At 43.2% G+C, this 18,322-nt stretch overlaps 1 protein-coding gene across 4 annotated transcripts in view; it reads left to right on the top strand.

Annotated features, from left to right (window-relative positions):
* The window catches only part of LOC133372834 (interleukin-7-like), a 53,291-nt gene that overhangs the window by 4,303 nt on the left and 30,666 nt on the right, over positions 1-18,322 (top strand). The window lies entirely within an intron of this gene.

The following is an 18,322-nucleotide window of genomic DNA, read 5'->3' as shown; positions in this document are numbered from 1 at the left end:
GGATGAGGGCTAATAAACTGAGGCTCAATCCAGACAAGACTGAGATGCTGTTAGTGGGTGGTTCTTCTGACCAGATGGTGGATGTCCAACCTGTCCTGGATGGGGTTGCACTCCCCCTGAAGGAGCAGGTTTGTAGGTTGGGGGTTCTCTTAGAACCATCTCTGTCACTTAAGGCTCAGGTAGCCTCAGTGGCATGGAGTGCCTTCTACCAACTTTGGTTGGTGGCCCAGCCATGCTCCTATCTGGACAGGGATAACCTGGCTTCAGTTGTCCATTCTCTGGTAACCTCCAAGTTAGATTACTGCAATGCACTCTACGTGGGGCTGCCTTTGAGACAGTTTGGAAACTGCAGCTTGTGCAAAATGCAGCGGCCAGATTGGCAACAGGGACCAGATGGTCCAAACATATAAAACCGATTCTGGCCCGCTTGCATTGGCTGCCTGTATGTTTCTGAGCTCAATTCAAGGTGCTGGTTTTAACCTATAAAGCCTTACACGGCTTAGGACCACAATACCTGATGGAACGCCTCTCCCGATATGTACCCACCTGTACATTACGTTCAAGATCAAAGGCCCTCCGTGCCTACTCCAAGGGAAGCTTGGAGGGTGGCAACAAGGGAGAAGGCCTTCTCAGTGGTGGCCCCCAAATTATGGAATGATCTCCCAGGTGAGATGCGCCTGGTGCCAACCCTGTTATGTTTTTGGCGCCAGGTCAAGACTTTCCTCTTCTCCCACGCATTTTAGCATGTGCTTTTAAATTGCTTTTTAAAATGTGTTTTTAAATTTGTATATTTGTTTTTAATGTTTTTAATTGTTGTAAACCCCCCAGAGAGCTTTGGCTATAGGGCGGTATATAAATGCAATAAATAATAATAATAATAATAATAATAATAATAATAATAATAATAATGTGGAATCTTTGAATATCTGGTATTATTCTTTTGTTTAATAAATACACTTTTATACTGCCCTTCAACTAGAGAATTCCCAGGACTGCAAAATAACAATAAAATCAATATTTAAAATATCAAAATAATTAATAAGGCCAGTAATTACAGCTGCAATCCAATACATGCCTACTCAGAAATAAGCTCTATCGGGTTCAATGGGACTTACTCCCAGGTAAGTGTGTATTGGATTTCATTGTAAAATAATATATTACAACAATCCTCAGTTGGTTTGTACAGGCAGAGTTAAAGACGCCATGGCTATGAAAATGGCTGGTGCCAAACAAACATCAAATTTTGTGAGTATTTTTTCACCAATGTACTCACAGGACCCTTCATACTTAGGCTTCCTCAATAGAAAAATGGAAATGGAGTGCCTTCAAGTCGATTCTGAATTATGGCAACCCTATGGATAGGGTTTTCATGGTAAGCGGTATTCAGAGGTGGTTTACCATTGCCTTCCTCTGAGGCTGAGAGGCAGTGACTGGTCCATGGTCACCCAGTGAGCTTCATGGCTATGTGGGGATTTGAACCCTGGTCTCCCAGGTCATAGTCCAACACTAACCATTATGCCACACTGGCTCTCTCTCCTCAATAGAAGTGCATGGCAATTTGAATTACATTATGGAAACAAATTCTGGTGTAGTATTCAGGCTTCAGAAAGGGACCCCAAATGCTACCACATGAAATTAACACTGTTTAATCTACTAATCTGTGGACTAGTAGTGGTTAGAGTGTTGGACTGTAAGCTGGGGAACCAGAGTTCAAATCTCCAGTCAGGTATGAAGCCCGCTGGGTAACTTTGGACAAGTCGCTATCCCGCAGCCTAACCCACTTCATAGTGTTGTTGTGAGGATAAAATGGAGAGGGGAAAAGCATATACAGTATCTTGTTGGACTTGATGGCCTTATAGGCCCCTTCCAACTCTACTAATCTATGATTCTATGATTCTGTGATCTTGAACTCCTTGGTGGAAAGGTGGGATAGAAATGTAACAATAAATAATCCAATTTAGCCAGGAGCATTTGAGCTTTATGTTTTAGCTTCTCTGTAGCTCCTACCTGTATCTTCAAATAGAAGAACCGGAGTTCCAAATGTTTGTTGGTTCTACAGAAGGTTAGGGGTGTGTATGGGGCTCATATGTGGCTAATCTTGATGAAAAGGTCTTTGATGGTTCCGGGCAGTCAATGGGAAGGCTCCTTGTTCTCTGCATTCTCTGCTGTCCATCCTAAACCTCCTTCCATACAAAAGTGAAATGGTCTCTTTGATTCATTTTAAAAAAGCAATGGCAGGTTGATGGTGATGGAAAAATCAGACCAGATGCAGTTGTGCAGAAGGGGTGGGACATTTAAGATACTGATGTGAAATGAAAGATCCTAGGACTCAGCCCTGCCTCTTACAATTGATAACATAACAAAGAAAATAAGAAGAGCCTGCTAGATAAGGCTAATGCCCCATTTAGTCCATCATCCTGTTCTCACAGTGGCCAACCAGGTGCCTATTGAGAAGCCTGCAACCAGGACCGAAGCACAAGAGCACTCTCCCCTCCTTTGGTTTCCAGCAACTGGTATTCGGAAGCATAATGCCTCCATCCGTAGAGGGAGAGTATAGCCATTATGGCTAGTAGCCATTGATAGCCTTATCCTCCATGAATTTGTCTAATTCTCTTTTAAAGCCATCCAAGTTGGTGGCCATCACTGCCTCTTATGGGAGTGAAATCCATAGTTTAACTATTTCCTGTGTGAAGAAGTACTTACTTTTCTCTATCCTGAATCTTCCAACATTCAGCTTCATTGGATGTTCGCAAGTTCTCGTCCAAGTCAGTACTAGAAATGTTGAAGAGCACTGGGCCCAAGACTGAGCCCTGTGGTACCCCGCTTGTTACTTTCCTTAAGTTTGAGAAGGAACCATTGATAAGTATGATCCGTTGACAGTATGATTCTGTAGCCAACTGTGGATCCACCTGATAGGTGTACCATCCACCTTACATTTAGCTAGCTTGCGATTCAGAATATCATGGGGCACTTTCTCAAAAGCTTTGCTAAAGTCAGGAACCCTGCCAACCAATATGACCAGTTCCTATCCATTATTTTCTTTTTATATCTTTCTCCTTTTCCCTCTTGTTTTTGTCCACTTGCTCTGGTTCTCTAAACAAGAGGGAAAAGACATCCACAACTTCAGCTTTCTGTATCTTTCCTTTGTAGCAGGAGGCTAGTGATAACCCAATCTACCAAAAATCATGCCTTACTTCCACATAGACATCCCTAGTCTCAGCCACTTCCTTCTCTGCCTGCACCCCAACTGACTGCTTCCCTGCCACTGTCTCATCATTCCCCATCTGTGCGGCTGTACTGGATGCCTTAGGAGCCATTTGCAGCTGAAGTGACAATGCCTCAGCTTCCACTGGCCTTTGACCCTTCCCCAATACCTTTCACTTCATCAGGCAGGAGAATGGTCATGTCTGTGTAGGCCCCATGGGGATGGTTGGCTACAAGCTGACCACTCCCCATGGTTGTGTAAATGTGTGACTTTTACCTGCAGGGGGTTCCCGTGGCAGATTTACTTTCTGCGGTCTTGCCTCATGTCTCTGTTGTTCTTGGACAGCGGTCACTCCTGTGGGTGGGGGATCCGCTTTGCTTGTTGAAGCTTCCAAGGCATCCATGTGTGCCGCAATATTTTGCTGGCTTCTTACCTGCCACCCTCTCCATGGCCTCTAGCCTTGCCAGGATGGCCCAAATACTAGTGCCTTACCCTCTTCCTCCTCAGAAGAATCCTGTGAGGCAGACTCCTTTTCAGGCGTTTTTGTGGGGGAGGGGGCAGGCTTCTAGCCTTTCTTACCACCAGCCCCTTTCTTGGGTGCCGTCCAAATTACTACCATACAAAAAGTCTGGTGCCCAAACACTTAACACCACTTCCAGCTATTAAGTCAGCTAGGGTTGCCAGGTTGGAACCATCCAAAAACCTGAGAAAATGGGGGCAGGCCCTAGTGATGTCACAGGGTGGGCCCTAGTGATGTCACGGGGCGGGCCCTAGTGATGTCACGGGGCGGGCCCTAGTGATGTCATTAAGCATGATACATTAAGTATCAACCACAGTTGCTTGGAGCATACCATTCAAAAAAAATATCTCTGATTGGAGATTAAAATAGAAATCTTACCTAAAATAGGGTGTTCCCAGGTCCATCTGAAGTGACAAGGTCATTCCTTCTCACAAGCTTAGGGAGCATGGATGCAAAATGGAAATGGACTGCCTTCAATTTGATCGCGAATAGGGTTTTCATGGTAAGCGGTATTCACAGGTGGTTTACTATTGCCTTCCTCTGAGACTGAGAGGCTGTGACTGGCCCAAGGTCACCCAGTGAGCTTCATGGCTGTGTGAGGATTCGAACCCTGGTCTGCCAGGTCACAGTTCAACGCCTTTAGGGAACATTTAATCTAGCTTACTTGCTTATGGCAAGAAGGGTTTACGTGCTCTCAGGCCAGGCCATTGTTGGAAGAAAGGAACTTAGTGTTGCAGAGATGTTAGATGGGAGCACAGATGGATGCCCCTGAAGGCAGCAATTCTAAACATGCTTATTAAGGAACTAAGCCCCATAGAACTCAATAGGACTTACTTCTGAGTAGATATGGTTGCAGCCATGTTAAGGACAAGGGAGGGCATTCTAGGCAAGCAGTTGGCAACTGCCTGTCAGCATTGTGCTGTTGCTAAGACTTGACTGGGGATCGTCCACAAAGTTATCCATAAGGCACTGCAACTTTATGTGTTGGCTGGCTACTGTTCTATCCGTCTCTATTCAAAGAAATCGAACAATCACAATTATACAATTACCTCTAGTATTAAGGTAAAGGTAAAAAATTGAGGAGAGAGAAATAAAACCAATAGCACCAGGTTACAAACAATTTTTTTATTAACACTGTCTTTTACAGAACAAAGGCAGGTTACATCACCAATCAAACTGCTAATCATAATCCAATTGCTAGTCCCAACTAGAGTAGAGACCCACTGAAGCAATGGAATTTACATGGTGTCAATTAACCAAGTTCCCATCGATTCAATGGGTCTACTCTGGTTGGGACTAGCAGCTGGATTTAGGCATTTATCTCTCTTACGAAAGAGAAGTGGATGACATCCAAGGGATGTTCTCCAACATTACAAACAGTATTACTGTCTATAAAAGAAAAACAGAAATAATGAACAAGGTGCTTTCACTGTAGGAACTGGTTTTAAAGAACAAAAAAGGCTGAGTTTAGAATTTGTACTTCTCCTTTGAAACACAAGCTTTAAGCAACCTTTGCTCTTCCTTCACATATTTGAAAAAATCAGCACAGTTCATGCCAAAGTTTAATTTGACAGAAAGCTCTGCTTTGACAAGGGAAGATAACATACGGTTCCTGTTGTCAGTCCATGCGTTGCCCATGAGTAAAAACACTCTCTCCACGAAAGCATTGCTTACTGGGATGGCAAACACTGCTCTGACAACCTTCACCAGAATTCTTGATCTGATGGTGTTTAGCAACTTCACCCATTTCTCATCCAGAGGAAGATCAGATGTTCTGACCTCAGGCACAAACTTTGTAACCAGGCAAAGTTCATCAAAAAGTCCATCAACATCAACTTCAATGCCCAGATTTGAAGCCACTTTACTAACATGGTCCACTGTTAGCTCCTCTGACTCTCTGTCCAGATCAAAGGCTGTGAAGTCTTTTAATTGTGAGTTCTCAAAATCATACCATTTATCAAGGTATGCTATTGCCCGATTGTACATCTGGAGAGCATCTGTAGTGAAAGATGCATGTTGAGATTCAGGGAGGTGTTTTAGAGCAGAAAGCACCTTTGCTCCAAAAAATATGTTGTCCACACAATTTACCAGCTTCTCCCTCAAGCTGCACATGAAGGTGTGGAGTTGTGGACTTACTGAGTGCTTTCTTTCCAAAACACTAATAGTCTCATGAAACAGTTGCATGTAGTGATGAACAAAGTAGAGGTAACATTCTGGGACAGAAATCTTTTCAGTTGTGTCAACAGTTGCCTCATCTGCCTGGTCTCCAATAAAGTTCCATATTATCTCTTCGGTCTGCTTTTCCCCAAGCTCCAGGAAATAGGATTTTATAGCAGGCCACAATTGGAGTAGCCACTCAACAGCTGGGAAAAGAGAGAGCCACCATGTGTTTCCATGATTAATTACTGCATGGTACTGCATGCCTAGCTCATCAAAGCATTCCCTCAGTTTCTCATTTTTAAGGGTGCTTCTGGAGAACTCCGTGTATACCTTATGAACCAGATACGCAACATCATACTTCTTGTTAAACCAGCCATGCCTGGCAGCATTGTGTAGAACATGGCAAAAACAGTTTGCCTTCACAATGGAACTTTTCTGTTGCTTTAGGAACTGGAATACAGAGTTCCTTACCCCGTAATTGACAGCAGCATTGTCTGCTGTGTAAGCCACTATATTTTCAGCAGATAATCCCAGATCAGTCACAGTCTTCAGAAGGCTATTGCTGATGGCAACAGCAGTCTCTGATGGTAACTCGTAGAAGTCCAGCAGTTTCTCTTGGACTCCAAGGTCATCATCAAAGTAACGCACAGCCACAGGAAACATTTTACGGTTGCCTTTGTTAGAGGCATCCGTGGCAATTGAAAAAGGAACTTTTTTAGTGGAACGTCCACCCAGTGCCTGCACAACATTTTCTATTGATTTTGGTCCAAGCCCGTTTTCAACAATGCACTCTGCCTTGGTTCTTCCACAGTGCAGTTTTTTAACAAGAACAGAGTCCTCAATCATTGTAGAAATCAGTTTTATTCCACAATCCGTGCTCATGTAACTGTGCTGGTGCATAACTGCATGATACACACTGCTAACCTCTATAGCAGCAACACGGAGCATTTCTGGTGTACTTTTCTTTGCAAAGAAGATGTCATGGCAGCACCCTGCTTCACCATTCTTGAGGCTCTAATGTGTGCACCATTTTGCTTGTGTCTCCAAATGGCCTTGACACCATTGTATTTCACAGTGAAAGTAGAATTACAGTACTTACATCTGGCAAGAGAGTCATCTACTTTTACGATCCAGTCTTTGAAATTATCATTCTGCAACCATTCAGTCTGAAATGATGCTGCATATTTCTTCTTCTGCTTCTCTCCTTCTGGCTGCACTGAAACAACAGATGTGCAGCACAACAGCACCTGTACAGGAAGAAGAGAGTGTTCATAAGAAAAATGCCTAAATCCACAGCCAAGCAATATCTTTGTTAAGACCAACCAAAATGTCACAAACTAGGAAGCAAACTTTCAAGTTCTCCAGAATGCTTTACCAAGCTGTATGGCAAAGCTGGCTTGCTGTTGTTGCCACAGTGTCTACATCTGGTCGCAGTCTGGACAGAGTGTAGGAAGAGGAGATTTTATTTATTTATTTTATTTATTAGGTTTATATCCAGCCCTTTCTCCCAGTAGGAGCCCAGGACGGAGATAGCAGACTGGCAGCACAATCCTAAACTCAGAAGTAAGTCCTGCTGAATTCAATGGGGCTTACCCCTAAACAAGTGGAGTAAGGCTTGCATCCTTAGGCTGCCCTCTCACTTACTTGCCAAAAAGCCCCATTCAAGTCAATGAGACTTACTTCTGACCAGACATATAGAGGATTACACAGTTACTTTTGATTACTTTGCAAATCTCATTGCATTTAATGTAACATAGTAAATGTGTTTAGGATTGAAGCTGGGTAGTTGGATTAATTGGATGCTATGTGGTTTTTAGGTTGTGTTACTAAATGTAGTAAGAATATGCTGAAGGCAGCATGCATAGGATTAGGCTACCTGGTGAGAGTTCCATCATCATAGTAATAATTTAAAAACTCACCACAGTGAAGAATTGACTCTGGGCATGCACAGCATCCGAGCCCGTTCTGCTTATATTTTACACATCCCCACAGAGCATTTATTGTGTTTCCAGTTCACACTGGCTGTACCAGGGAAAGGAAAGATATAGAGCTCAAGGTTTCTGACACCCGTGTGCATTTACATAGAAATTTATATCACATTCCCCCCACATCCATACCCACAAATGAAGGGGCCCAAAGCAGCTCACAAAGAAACATGTAAAATCAATAATAACAACTTTAAAAAACAGTAACTTACAAAAAGGCAGCAATTGCACATTAAAATGGAAACATTAAAAAAGAGTCAGGATGTAATGTTGAAATAAAATAAAAGAATATGAAAAAAAGTCAGGATGATAAAGATTACTGGAAAAGAAAGTCTTCTGGTGGCAACGAGACACTGGCAACATGGGAGACAGGCTAACCTCTTAGGGAAGTGTGGCATTTACCTTTCTGATGGTAGCACTTTGGGGCAGAATTTGGGATTGTCCAGGTCTTCCTTATGAACAACCAGCCCTCAGGACAAGCTTTGAAGCTTGCAGGTCTTAAGTGCACTGAAGGATCACACCCCAAAACTTTCTAAATTATTGCTGTATTTTTTCAATTTTTATACATTACTTTTTGATCAAAAGTTCTCAAGCTGTTTAACAAGTTTAAATAAAGTAAAATAAACACACTGTATATAGCATAATAAAACACAGCAAGACCTGATTAATGCATTCTCCATAATTCTACCTGATAGATAAAACGGTTTTTCAATGCTAGTGCTACTCAGAGTAGACCCATTGAAATTAATAGACCTGGCTAACTTAGCTCCATTAATTCCAATAGATCTACTCTGAGTAGGACAGGACTAGCATTGGATATAACCCTACATTGAGTTCAACAAATTAATCAGGCTCTGATCCTGCAGCTGCTCTCACTCACCTGACTGCTGGGCTGAGACGCTGCCGGTGACGCGCTGGAGCTCGAGGGCGCCGTTGGGCTGGCCAGGTGCTGCGAGGACGGCCGTGTGGATCAAAGACTCCCTGGAGCCGGCCCTCAAGGCGCAGGAGTGCCTCCTTCTCCTCCTCAGGGCCACGGCTGGAGGATCATGCCGACCAGGGCCGCGAGGGCACTGGGGTTCTGGTCCCAATCCTGAAGCGATCCTGACAGTGGTGGCAAGCAACTGGTGGTGGTGCTGCTCCTTGGCCCAGGCAGGAAGGAGGGAGGGAGGGGAGGCAGTGAGCAGCAAGCACTGAATGGAAGCCAAAATACACGCATTCTCTAGGTTTTGATAGATCACATTGCGATAACATTACAAGCAGGGAACATTGCTTAGTTTGCAAGAATCTTTGCATAAAGTGGGTGATGTTCAATGTCATACTCAGAGAAGACCCATTGAATTCAATGGACTTGTTACTTGAGTAGATTGGTTTCAGTGGGTCTACTCTGAGCATGATGTAGTTGATCATCAGCTGTTGTGTTTTGTCCCTCATCCGCTTGGCTGACTTCTGGAAATGTAAACTAGAAAGTTCTCCAGGCCATAGATTGACTGTTGGCTGCACTCGTATCATCAGGTCTAAGCGCTATCTTAGTTTTAAGAAGAATGAAGACTGATTTCTACAACTTTATTATGCTCCAAATAATCATGCATTGGAGACCCAGTGTGGTATAGTCTTTACAATGTTACACTACGACTCTGAAAACAGGTTTCCAATCCTCATTCAGCAATGAAGCTCACTGGGTGACCTTGGACCAGTCACTTTTAGCCTAACCTACCTCACAGGGTTGTTGCAAGGAGGGGGAAAACCAAGTACACCACCACAAACTTCTTAGATAAAAGGTGAGATATAAAAGTAATAATAAAAAAACAAATTAAAAATTATTCTACTATTACCATATATGTGTGACAAATATATATTTCCAGAAAATAAGCATCTCCCCTTGTGAGCAGCCCTAATCACCTGCTGTACAGTGCAAGAACTGTAATCTATACAATAACCCTACAAAGTACACCCCCATTATGTGCCCAAAATCCAAGTCACAGGGCCATTAGTAGTTGCCTCCTTGGAGCTCTCTATCAAGACCATGGACAAGAGTGAGATTTTTAACAGCAGGGACCTTCTAGTACTGCTTGTATTCCTAAGGCAAGCATTTACTATTTAAAAAGAGGTTAGACTGTTCAAAGCACTCTACAAACATTATCTTCTCCAACTGGAATATCCTAGTCAGTAAAATGAGACTGATCCACAAACCAGTAAATTACTAGTTGTTGTTCCCCTCTGCCACAGACTCATAAAGGGCACCTTAAGGAAGCAACTCTCTCAGTTCTCCCAACTAACAGGAATAATAAGGGCTGCTGTAAAGATCACAGCAGGCCAATGCGACATAAAGTACTCTGGAATATTATTATTTTAATGTATATCCCGCCCTTCCTCCCAGGAGAAGCCCAGGGCGGCAAACAAAACACTAAAAACACCCCAAAACATCAGAGTACCGTATACCTTACAACAGCCCTGTAAGGTAGATTAAATCTTATGACTCCCATCCATCACCAGAAGGAAGAGGAGTCACCAACTGCTATTGAAGAAAGAACACTAGCTGGGAAAAGATCCAGCCTGAATTGAACAGAAAAGAAACTCTTATAATTCTCCAGTTTGTTCTAGCCTTGAAAAACTGGTCTCCCCACTCTGCCTTTAAGCCCCACTCCTCTCGTGCCTCTTCTTTGCTTTTTTTGGTTTGTAAACTTGTCAGCCAGAAGAACCCCCCCCTTTCTCTCTCTTTAACCGACTTGAGCGGCTGTGGGAGATAATAACGGCCAGAGAAGCGGGACAAAAAAACCCCAGCAATAAATAATCGAGCTAAGCAAGATGAGAGAGAGAGAAAGAGAGAGAAGGAAGAAACACAGAAAGACAACCTCACCCCCGGGAGCCACAGCCTAGCAAGGGCCAGGCTCGACCCTGCGGCGGCTGCCTGGCCAGAAGAGCTCAGCCCCTCTCACAGCCTCTGGACCCTGCCAGCTCTCACCATCCTGCATCCCAGGAAGACCACTCGTTCACCTGAAGCGCCCGGCGAGGGAACAGGAGAACTGCCCAGGCCCCCGCCTACCTGCCTACCTGGAAGGCTTTGGGGGGGTCTTCCCCCACCTCCTGACCAAGCACGCAGGTGCAGAAGGGGCCCACTACCCCCTCCCCATCCGCCCCCTCCCTGAGGGGCGGCCTCCTTCTCGCCTACCTGCTGCCCTCTACCGGCTCACTTACCCCTTACGGCGGCTGCGGCTGCAGGTGCTGCCACTCCTCCTCACACTCGCCCGGAGTTCGCCCCGCTACAACTCCCGACCGGCCGTAGCCGCAGCAACAGCAGCAGTGGCGACGAGGACAAGCGACCTTCTTTCGCGGAACCCGCCTCAGCAACAGAGCGACGCTATCTTGTCTCCCTGTCCCACACACACGTCCCTCACCATCCTCCTCCTCCAATTCAAGCGGTGGCATGCTGCACGACGCCAGTGACGCAGCATGGAAGGAGGAGGGAAGGAAGGAAGGAATAAGGAGGGGCAGGGCTAATGTTTTCGATCAATACTTCGGGTTTCCTGATTGGCGGCCAGAGCCTTCGGCGTATGCATGCATGAATCACGCATGCATGGCTGAGGGGGCCGCTGGAAGACTGGAGAGCCATGTGTTTAAGGTGAGTATGGCTGGAGGCCGGAGAGGGCCCCCTTTTGCTGAAGACTCCGGCTGAAAACTGGAGATCTGGCAACCCTAAAGTCAGCACACACCAGACAATAGGCCTAGATCAGATGGATCCAGGGCCTATGGATTCCAGTTCAAGCTGACCCCAATATAATCTCAGGTTTTTTCTTCTCCCTCCTGCTGCTCTGCCTGCAATCTACCTAAGGCCTTGCACCTAAACTAATTGTGGATGGGGCCTGATTGACCCCAGATCAAAATAAACCCCTCATAGGCCTCAAACAGGCCTAGGCCTTTCCGCCCAGCCCAAAGTGAACCCTGCATCGAGCACAGGAGTCTGATCGTGCCAGAAGAGGAGGAGATCAGCTGTAGCGCTCTACAGCTGATCTTCCCCTCCGATGAGATGAGCTGGAGAGCGGGGAGCTCCAGACCCCACTCCAGCTGATCGCCCTGCTGGTGCCATATTAGCAAAATGCCAAAAAGCAGGGTGCCGAGAAACAGGGCCCTACTGTATAGCCGCTCTAGCTCTAACCCCGCCCTTTCAGGATTGTAGCCAATAAGTGAAACCAGGGTTGTGATTTGTTGACCCAGGCAGTGCCTAGACTTCATTGCAATGTCAGGCAATGGTGGCTTTGAGATCTTCAGTTTGAGTAAATAAGAATATGGCTTAAAAGGTTTTTTTTTCTTTTGTGTGCAAGAGTCAGACCCTAGGCTGTTGGAGAGGGCAGTGCTTTGAAAACCTTGGCAATATGAAAGTATTTAATCCAATACTTGCTTTTCTGGGAGTAAAGCAATGCTAATCCCATGTACCTGGAGTAAACCCCATTGAATTCATTAGAACTTACTTTTGAGTAGACATGGTTAGGATTGTGCTGTAAATTAGTGGGACTTTTGAGTAAACACAACAAAAATTGTGTTTGTGTTGTAAATCTTTCCCTCCCTCTCCAGTCCTATTTTAATGCAATTAGGCAGGGTTTACCTAGGTATCACATTTTTTATTATGTAGGAAACGAATACTGATTTTTAAAAAAATGTTCTGCAATGACCAACTGGTTTGACAATAAACTATTATATGGGGTGTATTTTTACAAGTGTTTGTGTGTGTATGAAGTCTTTCCAAAAACCCTGTGAGGTAGGGTTGGTGATTGGAAACCAAGGCAGTTCACAATAAGAAATAAATCCCTTTAAAAACCAATAACCATAAAACAAGTCTAAACAGTTGCAAAACAGCTTAAAGTGGCATGATTCTGAATTTTGGGTTGGGTGAATGAAGTTTATTTATTTATTTTTATTTATTATTTGATTTATATCCCACCCCTCCTCTCAGTAGGATCCTAGGGCAGCAAACAAAAACACTAAAAACACTTTAAAAATAATAAAAACAGACTTTAAAATATATTAAAACAAAACATCTTTAAAAACATTTTTAAAAGAGGTGACTCCAAAATTTATTTATGTATTTTATTTACAACAGTTATATTTATGTAATTTATTTATGTATTTTATTTACAACAGGCAGACTCCCTGACCGAGGTGCTCGAGGTGGTCTCGGCTGTACGGATGCTCTCCCTCGACCTATTGGTTTTGGGGGACTTCAACGTGCATGCCGAGGCCGTCCTCACTGGAGCCCCTCGGGGTTTCATGGAAACCATGACTTCCTGGGAGCTGCACCTTAGCAATAGAGGGCCCACCCATGTAGCCGGTCATGCTCTTGACCTTGTGTTTGTCTTGGGAGGGGAGAGAAGTGCTCTGAAAATGGGGACTGTTTTTTCTAACCCCATGTCATGGTCAGATCACTACCTGGTGAATATAGACCTCTCAATGCCACACACCCTCTGCAGGGGACAAGGACTTATTAGGATGGTCCGCCCCAGACGCCTGATGGATCCTAAAGGATTCCTGAAAGCGCTGGGAGTTTTGGAGCCGGCTGAAGGGCGCCCGGTCGAAACCCTGGTGGTGGAGTGGAATAGGGTGGCTCCGAAACGTCCTCTCCCCCTGAATAGAACTCAGATAGCACCCTGGTATACACCACAGCTCTGGGGTCTGAGACAGGAGGTGAGACGACTAGAGAGCCGGTGGTGGATATCTTGTTCTGAAGGCGATCGGACACTGGTTAAAGCAGGAATAGCTGCCTACCAGGTGGCAACAAAGGCAACAAAGAGGGAATTTTTTGCTGCCTATATTGCGTCCGCAGAGTGTTGTCCCAGGAGGTTGTTCCAAGTGGTCCGAAACCTGGTTGGTCCAGTTGTTCAGGAACCCATGGAGCACTCTAAAGCCTCCTGTGACATATTTGCTAAACACTTTGCCGATAAAATCGAGCGCCTGAAGAGCACGATTCCGTACGCCGTGGACACAGAAAGTGAGCAAGAGTCGGCCAGTTGCATTCCGGTCCGGTGGGATTGGGTTCAGCCTCTTCTCTCTGAGGACGTGGACAAGGTGCTCTCTACTGTGAAGCCAACCACCTGTCTGTTGGATCTTTGCCCTTCATGGCTCATTATGAGCTGTAAAGAGAGACTGAGCGAAGGGATCAAGGCAGTGGTAAATGCATCCTTGGAAGAGGGTGTAATGCCATCAGCCCTCAAGGAAGCAGTAATAAACCCCATCTTGAAAAAGTCTTCCTTGGATCCCAAAGAGTTAAATAACTTCTGCCTGGTCTCTAATTTACTGTTCTTGGGCAAGGTGATTGAACGAGTGGTGGCCAAACAGTTACAGACACACTTGGATGAAGCAGATTATCTAGATCCATTCCAATCGGGCTTCAGGACTGGACATGGAACTGAAACAGCCTTGGTCGCCCTGGTGGATGATATGAGGAGGGCGTTGGATAGGGGAGAATATACCTTCCTCGTCCTCCTCGATCTCTAAGCGGCTTTCGATACCGTCGACCACGGTATCCTTTTAGATTGCCTGGTGGGATTGGGAATAGGAGGCACTGTTTTACGGTGGCTCCGTTCCTATCTCTCAGACAGACATCAACGGGTGGCATGGGGGATGAGGTTTCAGACCCTTGGCCTCTCAATTGTGGAATGCCACAGGGTTCTATCCTCTCCCCCATGCTATTCAACATCTATGTAAAGCCACTGGGGGCCATCATCAGGAGATTTGGGCTGCAGTGCCACCAATATGCGGATGACACTCAGCTCTATCTCTCATTTAAGTCCTCAACAGAGTTGGCTGTGGACACCATGTCCAAGTGCCTGGAATCCGTAAGTGGATGGATGGGAAGGAATAGGCTGAAGCTAAACCCCGATAAGACCGAGGTGTTGCTCGTGGGAGACAAGAGAAGGTTAGGAGAAATAGACCTGGTGTTTAATGGGGTAAGATTACCCCTGAAAGACCAGGTTTGCAGCCTCGGGGTCATTCTTGACTCCCAACTGTCCATGGAGGCTCAGGTTTCAGCAGTGAGCCGGGCAGCTTGGTATCAATTATATCTGATAAGGAGGCTGCAATCCTACCTTCCTGTCCATCTGCTCCCACGGGTGATACATGCCCTGGTCTCCTCCCGCTTAGACTACTGTAATGCGCTCTATGTGGGGTTACCCTTGAAAACGGTCCGGAAACTATAACTGATACAGAATGCGGCGGCACGATTGATTAAGAACAGCCGTCGCCGTGATCATATCACTCCGGTGTTAGTAGATCTACACTGGCTGCCAGTTGTTTACCGGGCCCAATTCAAGGTGTTGGTGTTGACCTATAAAGCCCTATACGGTTTTGGCCCAGTTTATCTGAAGGAGCGCCTCCAGCATCACCAATTATGCCGCCTGACGAGATCAGCCACACAAGACCTTCTCTCAGTCCCACCAGTTAAAATAGCGAGGCTGGTGCGGACTAGAGAGAGGGCATTCTCAATTGTGGCCCCCACCCTCTGGAATTCCCTTCCTTTCGACCTTCGCCATGCCCCCTCCCTGATAGGTTTCTGCCGAGCCTTGAAGACCTGGCTGTTCAGGCAGGCCTATGGGATCCCTGGGGCGGGTTAGCTTTTAATATTGTTATTAATCAGAATTGTAGTGTTTAGTCTAATTATTGATTGTGGCTCTCATTGTTTTATATTGTATTTTATTGTATTGATGTACGTCGCCTAGAGTGGCTGTTAATTCGGCCAGATAGGCGACTCATAAATAAAATTTTATTATTATTATTATATACTGCTTTATTGTAAAAAATCTCAAAGCGGTTTACAGAAAGAATTAAAACAATAAAATTATTGGCAAAAGCAGTTAATGACATGTATTTAAAAGCATTCAAATTATAAAACCAACAATGAGTTAAAAACAGATTTAAAAACACAATAGCTTCTACATGCGTGGATAGGCTTGCCTAAACAAAAATGATTTTAGCAGGTGCTGAAAAGAGGTGTCTGCCTAATGTCAATAGGCAAGGAGTTCCAAAGAGTAGGTGCTGCCACTTTGTTGTTTCTATGTGCCTTCAAGTCAATTTTGACTTAGGGTGACCCTATGAATTAGTGACCTCCAATAGCATCTGTCATGACCCACCCTGCTCAGATCTTGTAAGTTCAGGTCTGTGGCTTCTTTTATGGAATCAATCTTCTCTTGTTTGGTCTTCCTCTTTTTCTACTCCCTTCTGTTTTTCTGTATTGTCTTTTCTAGTGAATCATGTCCTCTCATTATGTGTCCAAAGCATGATATGTGTCCAAAGTCAGAGGAAGGCAATGGTAAACCACCTCTGAATACCTCTTACCACAAAAACCCTATGAACAGAGTATCCAAAATGCTGCCACTTTACAGGACTGATTTCTTTTTTTTTTTTTTAATAATTTTTATTCAAATTTTTCCAAAAACAAACAAAACAAAGTCAAAAAGACATAACAATACATCAACAAAAAAATGAAAATAAAATAGTTGACTTCCGATTTGTCGCAGATCAGCTATAAGTATATAATATACATCAAACCTGTCCCTTAATGTATACATACAGAGTCCCTTTTCTCCATAGGCTGTCTTAATTAATCGTCAAATCCCAGTATCATCATTTTATTTTGATCTTTCAACAAAAAATCTAAGAGAGGTTTCCATTCCTTAAGAAATGTATCTGTCGATTTTTCTCTAAGTAAACATGTCAATTTATCCATTTCTACTAAGTCCATTAATTTCAATAACCATTCTTCCATTGTTGGTGTTGATTCCATTTTCCACTTTTGTGCATATAATAATCTTGCTGCCGTAATCATATATAATATTATTCTTCCATATTTCTTTTCTATTTGTTTATCCATAAAACCCAATAAGAAAAATTCTGGTTTTGACCGAATATTTATCTTTAGAATTTTTTGCATCTTCCTACCTATCTGTGCCCAAAATAATTTCGCCTTTTTACATGACCACCACATATGATAAAAAGATCCTTCTTGTTGTTTACATTTCCAACAAACATTAGAGACATTACTATACATTTTTGACAGCTTTTCTGGAGTCATGTACCAACGGTACATCATTTTATAAAAATTTTCTTTAAGATTATAACATAATGTAAATTTCAAGCCTTTTTTCCACATATTTTCCCATTGATCCATTTGTATGTTATGACCAAAATTTTTTGCCCACTTTACCATGCACTCTTTTACTTGTTCTTCCTCCATATCCATTTTCAATAAAAGTTTATACATTTTTGCAATTATGTTTTCATCATTTGTACACAAACCTATTTCAAAATCAGATTTATTTATTTCAAACCCATACATTTTCTTGTCCATTTTATATCTTTCTAACAATTGTAAATAGGCAAACCAATGAAAACTATATCCTTCCTTTATCAATTGTTCTCTCTCTTTCATTATGTATTCTCCATGTACATTTTCTAATAGTTCTTGATAAGTTAACCATTTCTCTTTTCCAGACATTTCTCTTCTATAAAAAGCTTCTTGACTTGAGACACATAATGGTATTTTCGAATAAAACCTTGGTTTGTATCTATTCCATATTTTCAACAGAGGACGTCTTATAAAATGATTATTAAAGTCTACATTTACTTTTACTTTGTCATACCATAGATATCCATGCCATCCCCACTTCAGATTGTGGCCCTCCAAATCCAATAGTCTTTTATTCCTCAATAAGATCCATTCCTTTATCCAGACTAAACAGCAGGCAGCAAAATAAAGTCTCAAATTTGGTAATCCCAGTCCTCCTCTTTCTTTAGCGTCTTGAAGTAATTTAAATTTAACTCTTGGTTTTTTTCCTTGCCATACAAATTTAGAAATATCTTTTTGCCATTGTTTAAAAGGTAAATCAGAGGATATTACAGGTATTGTTTGAAACAAAAACATCATTCTCGGTAATACATTCATTTTTATCACAGATATTCTACCCATTAATGACAGTTGTAGTTTATCCCATCTTAGCAAGTCTTTCTTAATCTCTGTCCATAATTTTTCGTAATTATTGTGAAACAACTTTGAGTTTTTATTTGTCATGATGATGCCTAGATATTTCAACTTTTTTTCTATTGTAAAATCTGTCTTGTCCATTAACTCTTTCTGTTCCCTTAAGGTTAAATTTTTCACCAACATCTTTGTTTTTTGATTGTTGATCTTAAATCCTGCTAAAGGTCCAAATTCTTTTAATTTGTCCATCAGTATATGAATTCCTTCCAAAGGGTTTTCTAGTACAATTATCAAATCATCAGCAAATGCTCTCAATTTATATTCTTCTTTTTTTATTTTTAATCCCGAAATCCTTTTATCTTGCCTTATATCTCTAAGCAACACTTCTAAAACCAAAATAAATAAAAGGGGAGATAATGGACATCCCTGTCTTGTACCCTTTTGTATTTCACATGAGTCCGTTAAGTCTCCATTAACAATTATCTGGG

Source organism: Rhineura floridana, chromosome 1 (genome assembly GCF_030035675.1).
Source record: "Rhineura floridana isolate rRhiFlo1 chromosome 1, rRhiFlo1.hap2, whole genome shotgun sequence".
NCBI classification, from domain to species: Eukaryota; Metazoa; Chordata; class Lepidosauria; order Squamata; family Rhineuridae; genus Rhineura; species Rhineura floridana.
Note: the sequence above shows the minus strand (reverse complement) of the source record. Positions and strands in the feature narration are given on the sequence as shown.